This window comes from Puntigrus tetrazona, chromosome 8, assembly GCF_018831695.1.
Source record: "Puntigrus tetrazona isolate hp1 chromosome 8, ASM1883169v1, whole genome shotgun sequence".
Taxonomy (NCBI): domain Eukaryota; kingdom Metazoa; phylum Chordata; class Actinopteri; order Cypriniformes; family Cyprinidae; genus Puntigrus; species Puntigrus tetrazona.
Genome location: NC_056706.1, coordinates 15,765,953 through 15,782,933, shown reverse-complemented (window position 1 = coordinate 15,782,933; position 16,981 = coordinate 15,765,953). Strand labels below are relative to the sequence as shown.

At 36.0% G+C, this 16,981-nt stretch overlaps 1 long non-coding RNA gene across 2 annotated transcripts; it reads left to right on the top strand.

Moving 5' to 3' along the window:
• Nucleotides 1-1,046: 1,046 nt before the first annotated feature.
• On the top strand, nucleotides 1,047-15,266 carry LOC122351100. Of its 2 annotated transcripts, none has more exons than XR_006251684.1 (4): nucleotides 1,047-1,214; nucleotides 4,973-5,026; nucleotides 13,562-13,672; nucleotides 15,054-15,266. It is a non-coding gene; the product is annotated as an uncharacterized LOC122351100 (long non-coding RNA). The 2 variants fall into 2 exon arrangements; XR_006251683.1 differs by having other exon boundaries at nucleotides 13,519-13,672.
• The last annotated feature ends 1,715 nt before the right edge of the window (nucleotides 15,267-16,981 follow it).

The following is a 16,981-nucleotide window of genomic DNA, read 5'->3' as shown; positions in this document are numbered from 1 at the left end:
TCAGCAATATGAAACATAATACACCCTTCACTTCTAATCCTGCTTTGAAAGCAATTTACACAAACAACTTTTCAGCCTTTTTATTGCATTACTGTTAATTATGCATATTTATTTATTGACTAGAACAGTTCCATCAACTTATTCCATACATTCATAGCCTTATTTACACATTTAAAACATATACATACACACATACATGTACGTATATATATATTTTTTACATTTATTTATTTATTTTTTACAAGGGGTCGATAACAGATAAAAGTGCACTATTTAAGAATGCATTTATAATTGTACTTATGATGATTTGGGAAATATTTCTGTATCATTTAAAAAAAAAATGTTAAAAAGTTAATGATTGTAAAAAGTTTTGTTGGAAAAAGTTAACTTGTACACTTTTTTTAGCTAAAATGTTTTAACAGTTAATAATTCAGAAATATTTTCTGGGAAGTCAGGGATGTAAATTTAATCTAAATGTGCACATCAAATCTGACAAATATCAACATTTCTATTTATAATATGTTGATATTTACTTATTGACATGTCATGATGGTCTTCTCGTCTCTTTCTGTGATGTCATTTCCTGTTTTATGAAGCCCAAATGGAAAAACAAGTCTTTTTAAAACACATTTTAAAAAACATTTCCTGATTAGCTACCTCTCTCCGCCATTGTAAGACAAAAATGTTGCCAGATCCCTCTCATATCACCTTTTAGTTACCACACGTCACCTTTTAGCTGAGAACTGTCCTCCACAGACCTAACAGAAGAATGTGTGGAGAATCTAAAGTAAGCGGTTTTTATATTTCAAAACCCCTTTGACGCCCCACAAACGATGTTTAAACACCCTGCACCTAGGGTTTAATTAAGTCCCTCTAATCGTGTTCCAATCGCGAGCCTGGACGGATGGGCTGGAATTCCTGATGTGCATTTCTGTCAGTCTTAATTGGATAATTGATTGCCAATTTGAACCTGGCCACACACTGCATACACAATAAAGAGCTTTGGCCATGTTCCTTGAGGATTCATTTTCCGACCGAATAAAGATGCTGCTTCGATAGGCAGCAGCAGTCATCCACAGTATAAGGCCATTCTCACAGAAAAGATTTCTTTCTCTTGGCTAGTTATGCTGAATGGCCATGTTGATTCGATTGGAGACCAGTGCATGTTAACACAACATTATATCGTCCGTGCAACCACAAAACAAAACAGAATAGTAAGTAATATATATTTTTTCTAATATTCAAAAACGGCAGACAGAAGCTCAGATTTTGCATTCATTAAGGTCTTAAAGTGATAGTACAACTAAAAATAACATTTATCATTTACTTACACCCATGTCATTTCATACTTGGAGGTACACTTATGGGACTAGTTTTACTAAACAGGGTAAATTGGCTCGAGAGCGCAATTTCTAAACAGCACAAATGGGAGAGGAAATTTCTATGGGTGATTTACTAACATTGCATAAATCAAAGAACACAGACGTAACATCTTAACTTAACATGGCTTGACAAATGATATGCAACAATATCTGCAGCCATTTGAAGTGCAAAATAGCTTAAGACTTTTTTTCAGCTTTAAATAATGGCGCAAATGCAAGTAACCAGCACAAAAGTGTTGCATGATTCATTTGATTAGTCTTCACCCATAAATTTTGAGTATTAGAAGGAAACTCCTAAAAATGCATATTCAATAAGGTCAGACACAAAAAAAAACTGTCTAGGCCTTTTCTGCACTAATATATCTACGAGTACAACAGCAAAAGGCATTTTTCTCCATTTTATAGATGAAAATTGTGTTTGATGTTTAAACTGAAAAAATGTTTAAACTGCTTTTGACCATACAACAATAGTATCCAAAATAAAACTTAACCCCATTGGCTTTCTCTGCAGGAAGATACAATTAAATAAAATTGAAATCAATCAATCAATCAATCTTTTGGGTGAACTGTACGTTTAATATTTTACAAATCCACCACAAGTCACTTCTGAGCACAAGGTCACGACATGCACACACTTGCAAGCTGCTTTGCTTCTTGTAATTACTGGAGTGGATTACCGAACCACTTGCAATGCAGTAATGCTTTTTCCATGTTGAACCAAAGGGCCTCTTGAGACCATAAGGCCTATCACAGATATCCTGACAAAGAACAGATGTGGGAAACCTGAACACGCACACATTTCCTATGTGTCAGATCAATATCTTCCTGACACATGGGAGTGGTCACACACTGTTATGTTCATATTTAATGACAGTCCTCATTTGATTAAAAAAAAACTACTCCCAGACATTTTTAAAATGTGCCAGACAGTGTCTTCTTAACTTCAGTTTGACGCTAATCAATGTGCAGCTCTGCCAGGGAAAGTTTTCACGAAAATATCAGAGCACTTAAGATATTTGACATTCTGATTATGCTCTGTGACATCGATTGGCTGACACGTATGGACTTTCTTGGATGAAATGCTGTTTGAAAGGGAAAGTGAAAAGGAAAACAATTCCTGTTGGCTTTCAGAACCACGTAGCTCATTCTGTAGTTCCCCACTGACTGGTCCCGCTCGCGACATCCAGTCTACCAAATGATCTTTTCATTATTTACTCGATAAACCAGTGAGTCCATTCGTCAAGTGTTTTGTTGGACATTTACTTAGATGGAAAAATATGAGCATTGAATCAAAATTTGTCAGGGGCAGATCGATGGAGCAAAGCAGAGCAAAACAACTCCGTATTAAGAACAGAAACAGACAAGAAAAACTTTTGGGATTTATTTGTTTACTGTTCTTCTTGTGATTGTAACATGAATGAGGAGCCATAAATGTTTGTCCATGCAGATCCGAAACAGGATCTATGCTCAGAAGTTTGACCCAAATTGTTTCATAAATAACTGTTGTGGTAGACTTTCAAAAATATGTTTCTGTCTTTGCAGCAGAACATTTTTGGTGTTTGTTAATCCAAAACTTTCTTGGGGTTGATTACTGACAAATAAAAATCTCCTCCCAAAGTCACTGTTGTATTCTGTTTGTAGCACAAACAGTTTAGAAACGAGATACTGGACACTGTACTGAGCTATTAGGACTAGTTCACCAAAAAAAATTGGTGGTTCAAATTTATTTTTATCATATTTTTTTTAAATGCTAATGGATTCTGTTTACACTAATTGAAAATAGCAGCATGATTTAACTACAAAAAGAATTTATACTACTATTTATACTACTGTCGATTATTTGCACTTCAGTATTGAAGTACATCATAAAGCAGAAACTTTGAGTATAAATGTCAATCACACCAAATTACCATAAGCTTTATCATCTGCACCACTGTAACAGACAGCAAGCAGCCATCTTTTTGTAATGATGACTATCCCAATCACACGTTGGTGGGTGGAGTTAGTGTAAATAGCCTCTGCCAATGAGGCACTTATTTGCACTTATTCACTAGATTTAACTTGTAAGCATTACTTGATTTTATTTATTTATTTATTTTTTTCTATTTCTCTCCTGATTCAAATGAATAAGCGGTAGTGGTATTTTTGACTGAAGCAATGATTTGAAGTTAAAAAGATACAAATGCACCTTTTACTTCACAAGTTGTTAATTCATTAAACTATATTTCAGCTGTCATTCTCACTGCACCCATTCATTATGGAGGATCTGTTCCTCACCTACACTCATTTAGATCTTAAATACTATGAATTTAAATACTTTTTAGATGTTTACATACCTTAAAGTCCTCCTGCGGCCCCCTTGAAGTTTGCTGAGGGACCCTACTGGGCCCCAGCCCCCTAGTTAGGAATCATTGCCCTAAAGGAAAAAAAAAATTCCACATTTGTTTCAGACAGTGTAAATAGTTAGTTGATTATAAACGGTTTCAGATTTCCCCTTGTACAGCACATGAAGTTGAAGTTCATACAGTGAAATGACCCGGGAGGTCAAAGCCCCACTTGAATATTTGCTAATACTGTAGTTTTCTCTTTGAAGGTTTAGTAGCATAAAAGCTTTCCAGTCCTCGGAGGAAAGAGAGAGAGAGCGAAAAAGAGAGAGAGAGTGAGCAAAGCACTTTTCCACCACCATTTGTACTGAGTGAAGTTTCTTTGGAGTCTCCTTGAGACAAGTGACCAGAACGGTCCAAAGTGAAGGCCTTATCAGTCACCCACACAATGGTGCCACCCCATGAATTATATTGGTGGTGGGAGGAGGAAGCCACAGAGGGGCCTTGCGCAAACCGGCCGCATTGTGGACCATCTGGGTGACAATAAACACCTCCCCATTCGCTTTGTTCCATCATTCAAGGCCAAGATAGCAGATCTGGACCTAAACTATAGCTCACTATCAGTACTATCACTGCCTGACCTGGCAAAGAGATGGAGGTGAGGCTCAAGGATATCTCTCACTGGAGGGGCAGGGGAGGCGGCGGTGTTAAGAAAGTGATTATAGCCATTCTGTTGAAGATGGAGGTGTTTTTGTGTGGAACAGAGGATGTGGCTGAAACAGATAAAAAGAAAATGGGAGCAACATGCTCATATTTCGAAAAGCTTAAACTTTTAGAGTCTACTGAGTAGAAAAGCTTTTTGGATGCAATTATATAAATATTAATTAAATTACTCATTACAAATTATTGTGTCTTATATCTCATATCTGGTGACTATCTTGTTTTTTTTGTTTCCAGACAATAGCATCAAAAACCGTTTCCCATGACTTTTATTGTTTCTTTTAGTTCTTGTTTGCTTTGTTCACTCATCAGTTTCCACAGACATACATTTATCATGACAGCTGTTTGTTATTTGGTTCATCACTATATGTGCTTAAGTTCCTCACTTCCTGTTTTTTTTTTTTTGTTTTGTTTGCTGATTACCTAAATCATACTGGTTGTTCCTTTTATTTAACAAATAATTCACATATAGGCCAAACAAATAAATCAGATTAGAAGTTATTTGATTTTACTGCAGCCTTAAGTATATTCATGCTTGCTTTACAGAAAACCGCTGAAAACGGAGAGCGGAGGTTATAGGACAGCTTAAGAACACTAAAGGTAAGGAGGTTAAGTTTTACAATTTGCCGTTTGATTGGTTCAGATCAATCGCAGATTTACAGTGATGAAGTGCAAGGGCTGAATGTCTAAGGAGCTTGAACAAGTGAGAAAAAGAAGGAGAGAAAGCGAGAGAAGGGGCAGGTCGATGGAGCCATGTCTGCATGGATGTATTGTTTTCTTTTTGCCACAAGCTGACAGCATCACTTAATCCAGAGATGACATGTCGATGCGCACTGATCATGTTCAATGAAGATCAACAATTAAGACCCCCATGATGAAAGGCAAGATCAGTCAAAGTGATAGTTTGCTGCCGATTCAAAAAAAAAAAAAAAAGAATTATGAAGACTATGATGGCATACAAAATGCTTGGTAGCATACAGTAAGCTGATGGGACACAGAAGACAAATAATGGGCTTAAAATGAACATATTCAAGATGCAAAATTAACTCATTAAGCACCAAATAAAATTGTATTAAAATATATAAAAATGCACAGTGGGTTTATTATATTAATTCAACATTAATATAATAAAATGTTTCTTCATCAAACTGGCATATCGAGTTATTTCTAAAGGATCATGTGACAGAAGACTGAAGTAATGGACAATTGAACAAATTCCATTTTAAAATATATTAAAATAGAAAATAGTTTTTTTTCAACAGCTCTGTTTACATCTGAACGTTTTATTCTTATTATTTTTATTATATATATTTTTAATTGCTAAAGAAAGGAGACCTCTGTCATATAATGCTGTAGGTTGTAACAAAAATGCTAAATTAATAACAACAACAATAATAATAATAATAATAATAATAATAATAATAATAATAATAGCAAAATAACTGTTTCATTACAAACACGTATCTTATTTTATACCCTGGGTATATTGTGAAAGATCATGCTAAAATGTAATGGCTGTCTCTAGGAAACTCAATAGTTGAGAGTCAGCAATAAATCAAGGCATATGGGGATATATATTTAAACATATATTCATTCAGACACCTCTGAAAAAAGCACTGCAGTGCTCTGATAGAAAAAAACTAAACTTAAGGCATTCTGCCTTTTCAAGTACAGGCCTCAGTAATCCAGTTTGGTTATACTGATACTATAGCAATAATAACATAACCAGCAAATCCAGTCCAGTTTAATGGCGTTTCCACTGAAACACCCATTGCCGAGGGCACAAAAGCTTGAAATGAACCCACTAAACATACATACACCGCATATGTATTTTTCACAGCCCTCATCGTCTCTTGTTTTGACTGCATGTCCTTAAGATTTATTCAAACGGTTGACTGTAGCTCCTAGACTCTCCATTCATATCCTCTTTCATTTAAAGCAGAGACCCAGAGAGGAGTTCTGTGTGAGTAATCTAAATGGCTTGTGTCACTAGAGCCTGAATGCAATATCAGGTCTGTTATTATAGCAGTGGCCCTCAGGAGGGAGTGAACCGGACCAGTCTGCATTAGAAGCATTACTGTTGCTCCTCATTCAGCTCTGACTGTGGAAGTTGTCGAGCCCTGCTGACAATTGAATTGTTTTGGGCCTGTAAATGAGAGTAAACTCTATTAGTAAAGGTTTTATGGGGCTAAATTCACCTGTCTACTCTCTAAGTCGCTGTTGCTGTGGTTTATTTTAGTAGAATCGCTGATACCTAAGGCGCTACATGTTGTTTGCGATGCCTTTGTCAGGGTTTTTAAGTGTTTGCGTGTGCACGTGCGCGGAGGTGGGGGGTTGGGGCTGTCGGTTGGAAGTGGATTTTTGTTTCTTGCTGAAAACTAACAAATAAACCAGGAAAGAGCGATTCCTGGGATCTTGCGTACTTTTTTTATCACTAGGGTCTAAAATTAATACTCCCCGAGAGCTGAATGTGAGTAACAATTGACTTTGGTGAGTAAATAAAACTGGCCAGTTGGCCGGTAACTTTATTAACTTGAGCAGTGGAAATTTTATCATATGAGGTTTATCTAGAATGCCAGAGGGCTTTTTGTTCACTCCAAAATCCCATAATATTCCACTTCCCTCCATAAGCAGAATATTCCTTGCATTAAACGACCAAAATGAAAATATGAAAGTCAAGATGCATTAGGGGTTTTTTTTTGCATCTGCTCTGATGAACTTACTTACATTGTTGGTCAAAATACAAAAAATACTACTACTAATAATAATAATAATATTTATGGTGTTAATTTTGCCTTGACACAAACAATAAATAAATGTATTTTAATTTCTATTTTTCACTTTTCTATTTTTTAATTTTTCAAATTTTCTATTTTTGTGTTTTAGTATTCTTTTTTTTTTTTTAAGTAGCTGCGTGAATGGTGGACTCCCTGGCATGTTTGTGAGTGCAAGCATGCTAATTTGAGTTAAGTTGTTAATGCACCGCTGATGACGGCTGACAGGAAAACTAAATGAAGCAAACTAAATATGCCAGTGTTGACCAAAAGACAAGAAGTAGTACAGAAAATGAAAGCAAATTTAAAGCACGGGACGGCTAGGAAATGGCAAGAAATGTAAAGCAAAAACAGTGGCGTTTTAATTCGGTACCCTGAGGGCGCTCATGTTGTGTGACAGGGGTTCACATGTAATCACTGTAAATGCTGAAGTGTTAGCTACACCCCACTGTTCCTCTGCCGTGCCGCTCTCACACCTCCCCTGCACAGCCTCATTACCCCCCACCCCCCCACACACACAGCCATTAACGGACACTCCTTCCTCCCTCCCTCCAAGAACACCACATTGAGATAATGTCTCCATAATCAGCTAAATTCAAGACCTTTTTTAAAAAATTTTACATTTACAATTTGGCCTTTTGCAACCCAAACACACTTTTCAGTTTCAGTGTAACTTTTTATTAACTTTTAGTTCTAGGTGGTAGTATTACTAGTCTTCCCATAATTAATAACAATTTAAATACTACTGCTGCTAATAGCTGCTAATTTATCTATTATCCATTATATTATTTAGATTATAAATACATACATTCAATATATAAACATGAGATTTTTCTGTAATAAACATGCATGTTTGTGTTTTTATATATATATATAAACATGATACATATACACTGTACACACGCATATATATATATATATATATATATATATATATATATATATATATATATATATATATATATATATATATATATATATTATATTTTACGCTGAAACAGTAGTAGTGGTAAATCAGTACTCCTAATTCATTAGAATGTTTAAAGCCTTCCACTGCCTGCATTCAGCAGAGTTAATAATACACCGAGTGTCATAATGCGCTAATGTGCGTGCGCTTTTTGACACACAGGTGCGCAGATCGTGATCAAACTTGAAGGGCACGTGAAATGAGCTGATAAGTGCTGCTTGATTTACTGCTGCTCACTGTGAGAAATCCACAGAGGAGATTGTGTGCAGTTAGTGTAGTTATCTGGATGGGATCAGCTGTGTCTATGGTGGCAGAGGGGTGCGAGACCGAAGTGCAGGGGTCTTTATGGGCCCTCTGGCTCACTGACCACAGGCCATTAACTCGCATAGAGCCCAGAGCCCAAGCAGCAGAGCACGGAGAGTGCCTGAGCCGTGACCTCACCCGGGATCACCTTATTACTCCTGCACATTATGTCTCCCACTGCGATCCTTCTTTTAAGTGACTTCAGCAGGAAAAGAAGCATGGGGTAAAAGGAGAGAGAGAGAGAGAGAGAGAGAGAGAGAGAAAGTAAGTGTTTGTATTTAGTTTGGAGTTGAGATCTAGACTTAAAGAAGAGTTTCAGTCAAGTGATTTATTGGATGTGTCCACTTGTCTCGGGCTACTTGGAGGACAGATGCGGGGTGGATGGACAGCATCTGAGGGAGGAAATAGAAAGGACAAGGGGGCTGTTCATGTGACGTGGTTATAGAATCAAACAGTGGCCAAGCTTAACTGACCTCAGAAGTACTCCTGTGAGGAAAGTGTCTGGCATGTGTGTCTGAGAAAAAGAGAGAATGAGAGCGAGGGAGAAGTGCAAATGGAAGTTGATTTACTTTAAGAGCCACGTCACACTTTACAGGCTGCCCCGTAAAACCTCACATGTTACAGGCCTCTAGAGGGGCATCAGCCAAAAGCGTGCGGTTCTCTCTGCCAAACGTTGTACAGGCCAGGTCAGTGCAGGTTGCATTCCTCTGAAATATAAAGGGGTCATTATCACTTAAATTTTTCAAAATAATTAATAGCATGACCATTCATTCAATTCAGTTTAGCAATTTTATCTGCAACCAGACAATTTTGGAAATAAATAAGTAAAACAATTGTTTAAGATGATAGGTAGATAGGTAGATAGATAGATAGATAGATAGATAGATAGATAGATAGATAGATAGATAGACAGACAGACAGACAGATAGATATGGACAATCTGAATGACTGGTAGTCAGGTGACAAGTGTCAGAGTGTTCTGGGCATATGCCAGTTTTTTCCTAACTTCTTAATCAAGTCTGTGATGTCAGAATCGCTTTGTCTTTCACATGTTAATTCAGTTGTTAATGGGAGCTGAAGTTGCAAATGTCCGACAGCTCAAATACACCGGTACAAGCCGTCAGAAATGTGCACGCATCAAAACAGGAACATGAGGACGTGTGACAGTTAGTTTCTCAAGTTAAAGGCTGTGCTGATGTCGGCTGTTGATCAACAGCGCTCTTTAGATTGTTAATGAGTCCTAAATGGAGCAAATGTTAAACCAGAGATTAACATTTTAAAATTTACTCAATTTTAAACATGCATTCTCTTACAGTTTTTCAATTAAACTAATTAATATGTGCCTCTAAATACATTTAGGGAATGCTGTTATTAAGTACCTTACTGCACGATATGAGGCCATTTCAAATATCCAATGAGTGGAGCTAAAATGCGGGTTCAATGCGTGACCCTGGCACATACTTATGTTTATATAGACACTTATTGCTGTGTTTTTATTATGTTGCTTCAGGTACGTATTGCAGTGGTTCCTAATTCAAACATCCGAGGAGTGCTGCTAGGAGTTGGAAATATCTATAGCTATTACTATTTCCTCTATTGTGTTGGAAATATCCCCTACACCGAACCTAACCCAAAACCTGGCAAAGCTGTTCTTTGTTCACGTAACTTGAACTTTCTTATATTGTAGTAAAGTTTGCAGGAATGTAACATGAATATTCCTCAAGTAACTGTGCCAAAGCTAAGCTTTAATAATCAAAACCATTGACCTGTAAATCATACTTTGTGTGAAAAGGAATAAAAGTTGTCTGAGTTTTACTGCCTTTAGTGTTTTATAACTGGAAACCGCAGCTATTGGTATGCATAGGTACGTTTTTGTTTTCCCATTTTGCAAAAATGTATTTAGAGGTATGTATTTCCAATGAGCCTAAAGTTGCGACAAAACGTTTTGAGTCCGTTGTTCGAAATCACATACTTTCTAAGTAGGGTACTTCTTTGAATGACTAAAACCATGTTCTGTACAATATGACTGTAATCCAGATGTGCCAGATCAGGTTTGGGACAACATGAGGAAAGATAAATATGACAGAATGCTTATCTTTTGAGTGCACTATCAATTTAAGCAGAGGTTATGGTGTTATGCGTGGTGTTTAATTCTACTGGATGTTGAGACAATGTATATGTGTGTGTGTGTGTGTGTGTGTGTTTGCAGAAGGGTTTCGGTGGACAGTGTGTAGGTATTTTAGTTTTACTGCTGTTCTGATTTCTATAGGGCCCAGGGGTGAAGGCCAATGTCACGGACATTTCACAAGCACAGCTGATTTATAGTGCAGTCAGTGGCTTTTTTAAAACACGGCCAGACAAATCCATGTTTTCCCCTGCTTTCAGGGTTTACGGCCCCCTCTGAGCTTCACCTCACTCTTTCCGAGGCCCCTCCATCAACACCCTACTGTTCACATTACAGCACAGTTAGTTTGCCCTATGGACCGCCCGTTTGGAAAACATACTCCAATGCCCTGGAGTCAGTGTGTTTATCCCAACCCTTTACCCCCTACATACTAACACAGAACCCAGGAAGTGTTGCTATCAGTCACATCTCAACACACACCTTGCATAAGTCACCGCACGTCCCGCAAATTAAAAACCATTTCACTCTGAGCGACTCATGTCGAAATGATCTTTAGAGACAGGAAGTAAGCGATTAGATTATCTGTTAAAAGATAAACACAGGGGCCCTTTCATTAACCTAATGAAGACAAAGCACACTGATGAGCTCTTAAGTCAATTAACAATATTTTAAAAAGGACAAAAAAAAGCAGGAATCAGAAATGTACCCCAAAGGCAAATCAAGCAGAGAGAGTTTCTCCAGGTTTAAACAAATCGCGCGATACCCTCTGGTTCAAGCCAGTTGACATCTAGCCTCAGCGTGAACTCCTCTTCGTCTCTGCTCTTCTATCTCATACACCAACAAGCTTTCATTAACTATAATTAACTGCACACAGTATTTGCATTTCCAGTAAGCACGAGTTGAGCAAATGAGAGAGAGAGAGACGGACAGACACAGGAAGAACGGTTGTGACCGGACTGTGATGAAAGTGAGACAGATCTGCTCTTTCTGACAAAATGTACAAAACAAACTAATTTCTTAAGAAATGCACCTAAATGTGCAGATAAACACAATTATTTTTTAAACAAACAAAACCACCTCCTCTGATAAAACATGTGTGTGGTATTGGGGTGTGTGTGAGTGTGTTTAATAAAAAAAGATGTATCACTATTGAGTGATTTTTTTTATTTTATTTTACGTGGTTCCATCCATGTCCGATTTTTTTTTTTTTTCTGTCTGAGATTGTATTAGTTCTATTACAATTATATTATAATTATAATTAAAAATAAGTAACTCTAGATGGTGCAGGTTGATGGGTCCTTAACACAATTTATTGATTTTCACTGCTAAACTACATGAACCACAAGCTGATACACAGGAAATGAGTTACAGTTGACTAGAGTGGTTTGCGCCATGCTTTGAGTTCCTCTGAAACCCTCCACCTTTCCAGCTCCACCTGTTTAACTAAGGGTTATTGTATATGTTATTTGTGCAGCAGCAGTATGTCTTAAATACTCACAGCACAATATTGAAATATGTATTGGCAGTAGCAAGTTCCTGTATTTGCTTTGCAGCAGCAATAATCTACAACAATGGCAATAACCACAATCAGCAGAAATTCATCACCGTAGCATATTTGTTCCGCCAAGACCAAACACATTAACATTAGCATGCTACATCTTCCAAGAGGTGTCATGATAGAATGATATTTAAATAAAATGGCACGTATATTAAAATGGATAACTGTAAAATGTAATAAAATCTCACAATATTCATATTTTACTGTATTGTTTATGACATAAATTCAGCCCTAGTGGGCATAAGACACTTATTTTAAACACATTTAATAAATAAATGAATAAATCTTATATGCAAATAGTAATGGGCAAACTGATAAAGCAAATATCCAACCAATAAAGTACACGGGAAAAGATAAAGACACATACACATTACACACTCAGAAGCCTTTGGTAAACACTGCGAACACTAACCTTTGTCCACCCCTGTTAGCTGCACTAACTGAGGTCTGGGCCAGTGTTAGTGAGGTTATGAAAAGTAAAATGTGAAGGCTAAGTCCAGGACCTGAGAGAAAGCAGATTATGGTGACTCATTTATGGCTAACAGCCAGGAAACAGTAATAGAAGCCTGAAAGGGAGAAATACACATAAAATAAACATCTATAGCGTTTTCTATCTAATGGTTGAATGCATGTAACTGTTTGATTTTATAGTCATCTAATCACTATTATGAAAACACTAGGTATCCAAGTTATATTTATTTTTTCAGTAGAAAAGGTAGAAAATAAAACTGATTATTAATGTTCTTAATGTAAAAGCTTCTGTATTTTAGCAAAATGGCGACATTATCTTTATCTTATATTATTACAATCATTAAAACTATGTCTTCAAATCATAACTACTGCAAATGAAAAATTAGCTTAAGATATATATGTTGTTAAAATAATCATCACTACTATGTCCCGACAGAAGAAAGATGGCAAATCCATTTAATATATGTATGATATGCAAAATATCATTATTTAATCATGAGATTTTCTCATTTCTGACTGTTGCAGAAAATAAATAGATGGAACTGAAAATCAGTTTGAAAACGTCCTGTAGTTTCAGCTCATTCATTCTTTGAAGCGAATGCTAGATTTGTTTTAAAATACATATTTGACACATTATGAATCTGACATTAAGTGACAGGCAAGGAAAAACAGATTTAGCGAGACTCCTCGGTCTGAATACCTCATTCAAAATAACACTTTTATACATAATCTTTTTTCCAGTTACTAGTTTCCTTTGTCCCAGTCATGAAGAATCCATTCACACCAACAACCCAAAGCACAACAGCTCCACCATTTCAGAACGGCTCATTATTGCACACCTTTTTCTCCTCTCATCCCCTTCTTTCAATAAACTTATTCTTTTCCCTCCTCTAGGGTTTTAAATCTATCTCCATCCCCCTCTCTTTCCTTCTCTCAGCTGCCCAAACAACAAGGCCTGAAAAAGATTGCAGTTCATTTCAAAGCGCAGTGGATGGAGGCCTCATTTACGCGCTCCTGGCAACTCAATCAGGCCAGCCAGCCCTGATGAGTGAGTGACTAGTTTCAGACTGCCAGTCAATATGTGTCTGCCGTGATAGAATGTCGGCATCTTCACCTCTCTCTCTTTCTCTATCTCTCCTTTTTCTCCTTGTCTAATCAATGGTATCAAAATGGAGGAAAAGGGAAAAGGAAAAACATTGAGACACACAATAACTATATCTCACTCTCAACTATATCACACCAACAACACAATTGCATTTACCTGATTTGGATTGGTTGTGCACGTGAAGAAAAGGCGCGTGAGGTGGTATTGCTGGCTCGGTACTGTCATTAATAATTACTTTGAAAATGAAATTCTTATTCACTCAAATAGTTATAGGAACTATAAATAGTTCATATATTTCATAATATTTAAATATTGCAATATTTAAGTAAGTTAACAGTACACTCAAAAAACAAGAGAAAAAAATCTCCATCACTGTTCAGTTAAAAAACAAAAACAAAAAAAAACATTGTTTTCCATTTAAACAATTGCATTTTGTTAAACTGACTTGAAACTGACTTTTTATTTTAAAATAACATGCTTCAATTAGGACAAAGCTAATATTTGATGATTTAAGTAAATTACATTAATCAAAAACAATTCTTCACAACCACTTCATTTAATTCATTTGAGTTGGGAGAACATAAATGATTTAAATTGTGAAACTAGGAAGTGGATTTCCTCTTCCCATCATGCTTTGCAGAGGGCTGAAAAGGAGAGCAAATGTTGAAATAAAATGTTGATTTAGGTAATTTTATTAAGATGATCAATTTGAGATCATCATATTTTTTTCATAAAATAATTCAATAATTGTAATCTTTTTTATAGATTTTTATTCTTCTTGCAAAAAGTTGTAGAGAAATGTATTTGCTGAATGAACTCATCAATGAAGCTGGATTATTTGTATTGGTTAAAGGTGACAATAGAAATGTTTAAAATAAGTGAACTTAGATTAAATCAAAGTCAAGCATGTAAATTTGAGTTAACTTTACATAATTAAGTTTACTGAAATCAGTATTATATAATTTTTTTTGAGTGATAGTCAGCTATAAAGCAGTTTGCTTGCTTGTTTGTATTATTATTATTATTTATTATGACACATATGCTGAAAATATCTGAAATAAAGCTACTTTCAAGAAATTAAAACACATCAATCATTAAAGACATATAATTATATGCAAAAATTTCACTTTCAAACTAATTCCTGTGTGTGGAGGGAAAAACTGACTGACCCCCTAACAGCTGTCTGGACACAAACACATAGCTGCACCCATAATAGCTATGAAATACATGGCTGTTAGTAATTGATTTCATTCTTAAATTGTTTCTTTTTTCGTGTATTTTTCTTGCTGATACCTCAGTGTGTGTCTGTCTTATTAAAACGCAGACTCTCTCTCTCTCATGGCCGACTGGGCTGGAGTGTCCCCAGTGTCCTCTATTACCCAGCGCCCCACTGAACATGCTCTGCAGTCTGCTGACCTCCTGCCCTGCCTGTCACCCTGATGGCTACTGTTATCCCAGGCTACTTATTTCACCAAAACGGCCTTTTGTTCCTCCTTGTATTGAAAACATCAAGCCAAGCCAATTACAGGCATAAACAGACCGGTCATTTCTAGAAAGGTGAGTTTGTTTGTGTGTGAGGGGGTTGGGGTCTTGTTTTGATCTATCAAATCCGTCTTACAAATTGACGCAGAAAAAAAAAAAAAAACCTGGGAAAATTCAGTGAAAATTAATTGCCGCCCCTTATGACATTGTTTATTTGCACACACTGTTTGCATTGTTTTAGCAAAAGGGATGTTTGAAAATCATCGCAAAGACATTGACAAATACACTATAAACATATTAAACAAAAATAAATGCATGAAATAAAAACAAACAATTCACACATGAACAACAACATGCATATTGTTTAAAAATCCCTTTAGGTTTATAAAATATTGCATTTTTGTAGTTAATAGGTTGATTTCTCATATTTAATAAGTGAGCGTGCCATCAAAATAGGTTTAATTCAAAATATGTTTATGATATTGCAACTAAAATGGTTAGTGTGTGTATCTGCCTTTCAATGTTTTCACATAGAAAATATTTAAATCAATTGCAAAGAAAGTGCAAATAATGCTGAAATAATTTAAAATGTAATAATTTAATATTTTGCATTATTATTTTTACATAAACACGCACATATGTTATGTTTATATATACATATAAACATATTTATGTATTATAAAATTAATATACTATGTTTTCATTAATATTTAATGTTTTTATAAAGCTGTAATTATTTTTACAAATACTATTTAGATTGGTTAATTGGACCAATGGTTTATTTAATTCAAATTTTTACATACGATACTAAAACGCACGTTATATTCTGAAACAAGCATAATTGGCATACCTTTGGAATAGTTTGCATTACTCCACACTAAAACGATTTCACATGTGATGACATCTTGGAGAGAGTGGCTTTACGTGCCCGCAGTGGAAAACGCTGTTGACTGCCTAATAAATCTGCTTTACCGCCCAAAGGTCAGCAGGAAGCATTACAGAGTCTCCGCAACGGCGGGATTCGTCTACAAAGCACATCTCCCCACTCCTTTTTCCAAGGATCACTGAAATTTATAAGTTGCTGAACAAGTACTAAAGGCCATTAAAAACGTAGCTGGAATTTATGTGAGGCAGAGGTGGAAATTATATAATTAGGGGGCTCAAATAATTTTTCAGTCGGATTCTTCTCACAGACCTTTAAGTTTAATTGGGTGCTAACGGCAGCTAGGAACCAATGATGACGACAGACACGGGAAATAAATCAGGGGGAAAAGTCAAAGGTCGCGCTTATACATGAGGAAGACATATGTAATGAGGAGGAAGAGAGAACGAGGCTCTTCATGTTATTCTAGATACTTTTTAAGGTCTGTGTCTTTTAATTGCTTGACCTCTTTGTCACTTTGACCTCATCATGAATGTACAGACCCATTTAGTGTTATGTAAATACAGACTTTTTCTTTACATCGCATCCTAACAAGGAACAATATGATCGTTGGCAATGAAAGCGAAGTTTTCAGCCAATCAGAACTGTGTGTGAGCATAAGGATGCACACATCGTTCGCTTAAACCAAACAATGTATTCTGCCATTTGGAACAATAGTATCATCTCAAAGAAGCACTAAACTTTTCTTTGTTACTACATGGAAGCATTTATTATTGTCCATTGGATGGAAATTAAGTTTTAAATGAAGCTAGCTTGGAGTTTCTTGGAAACAAGCAAAATGGATACACTTTATGAACATATAACTTGTATTTTCGTGGCTTATTATT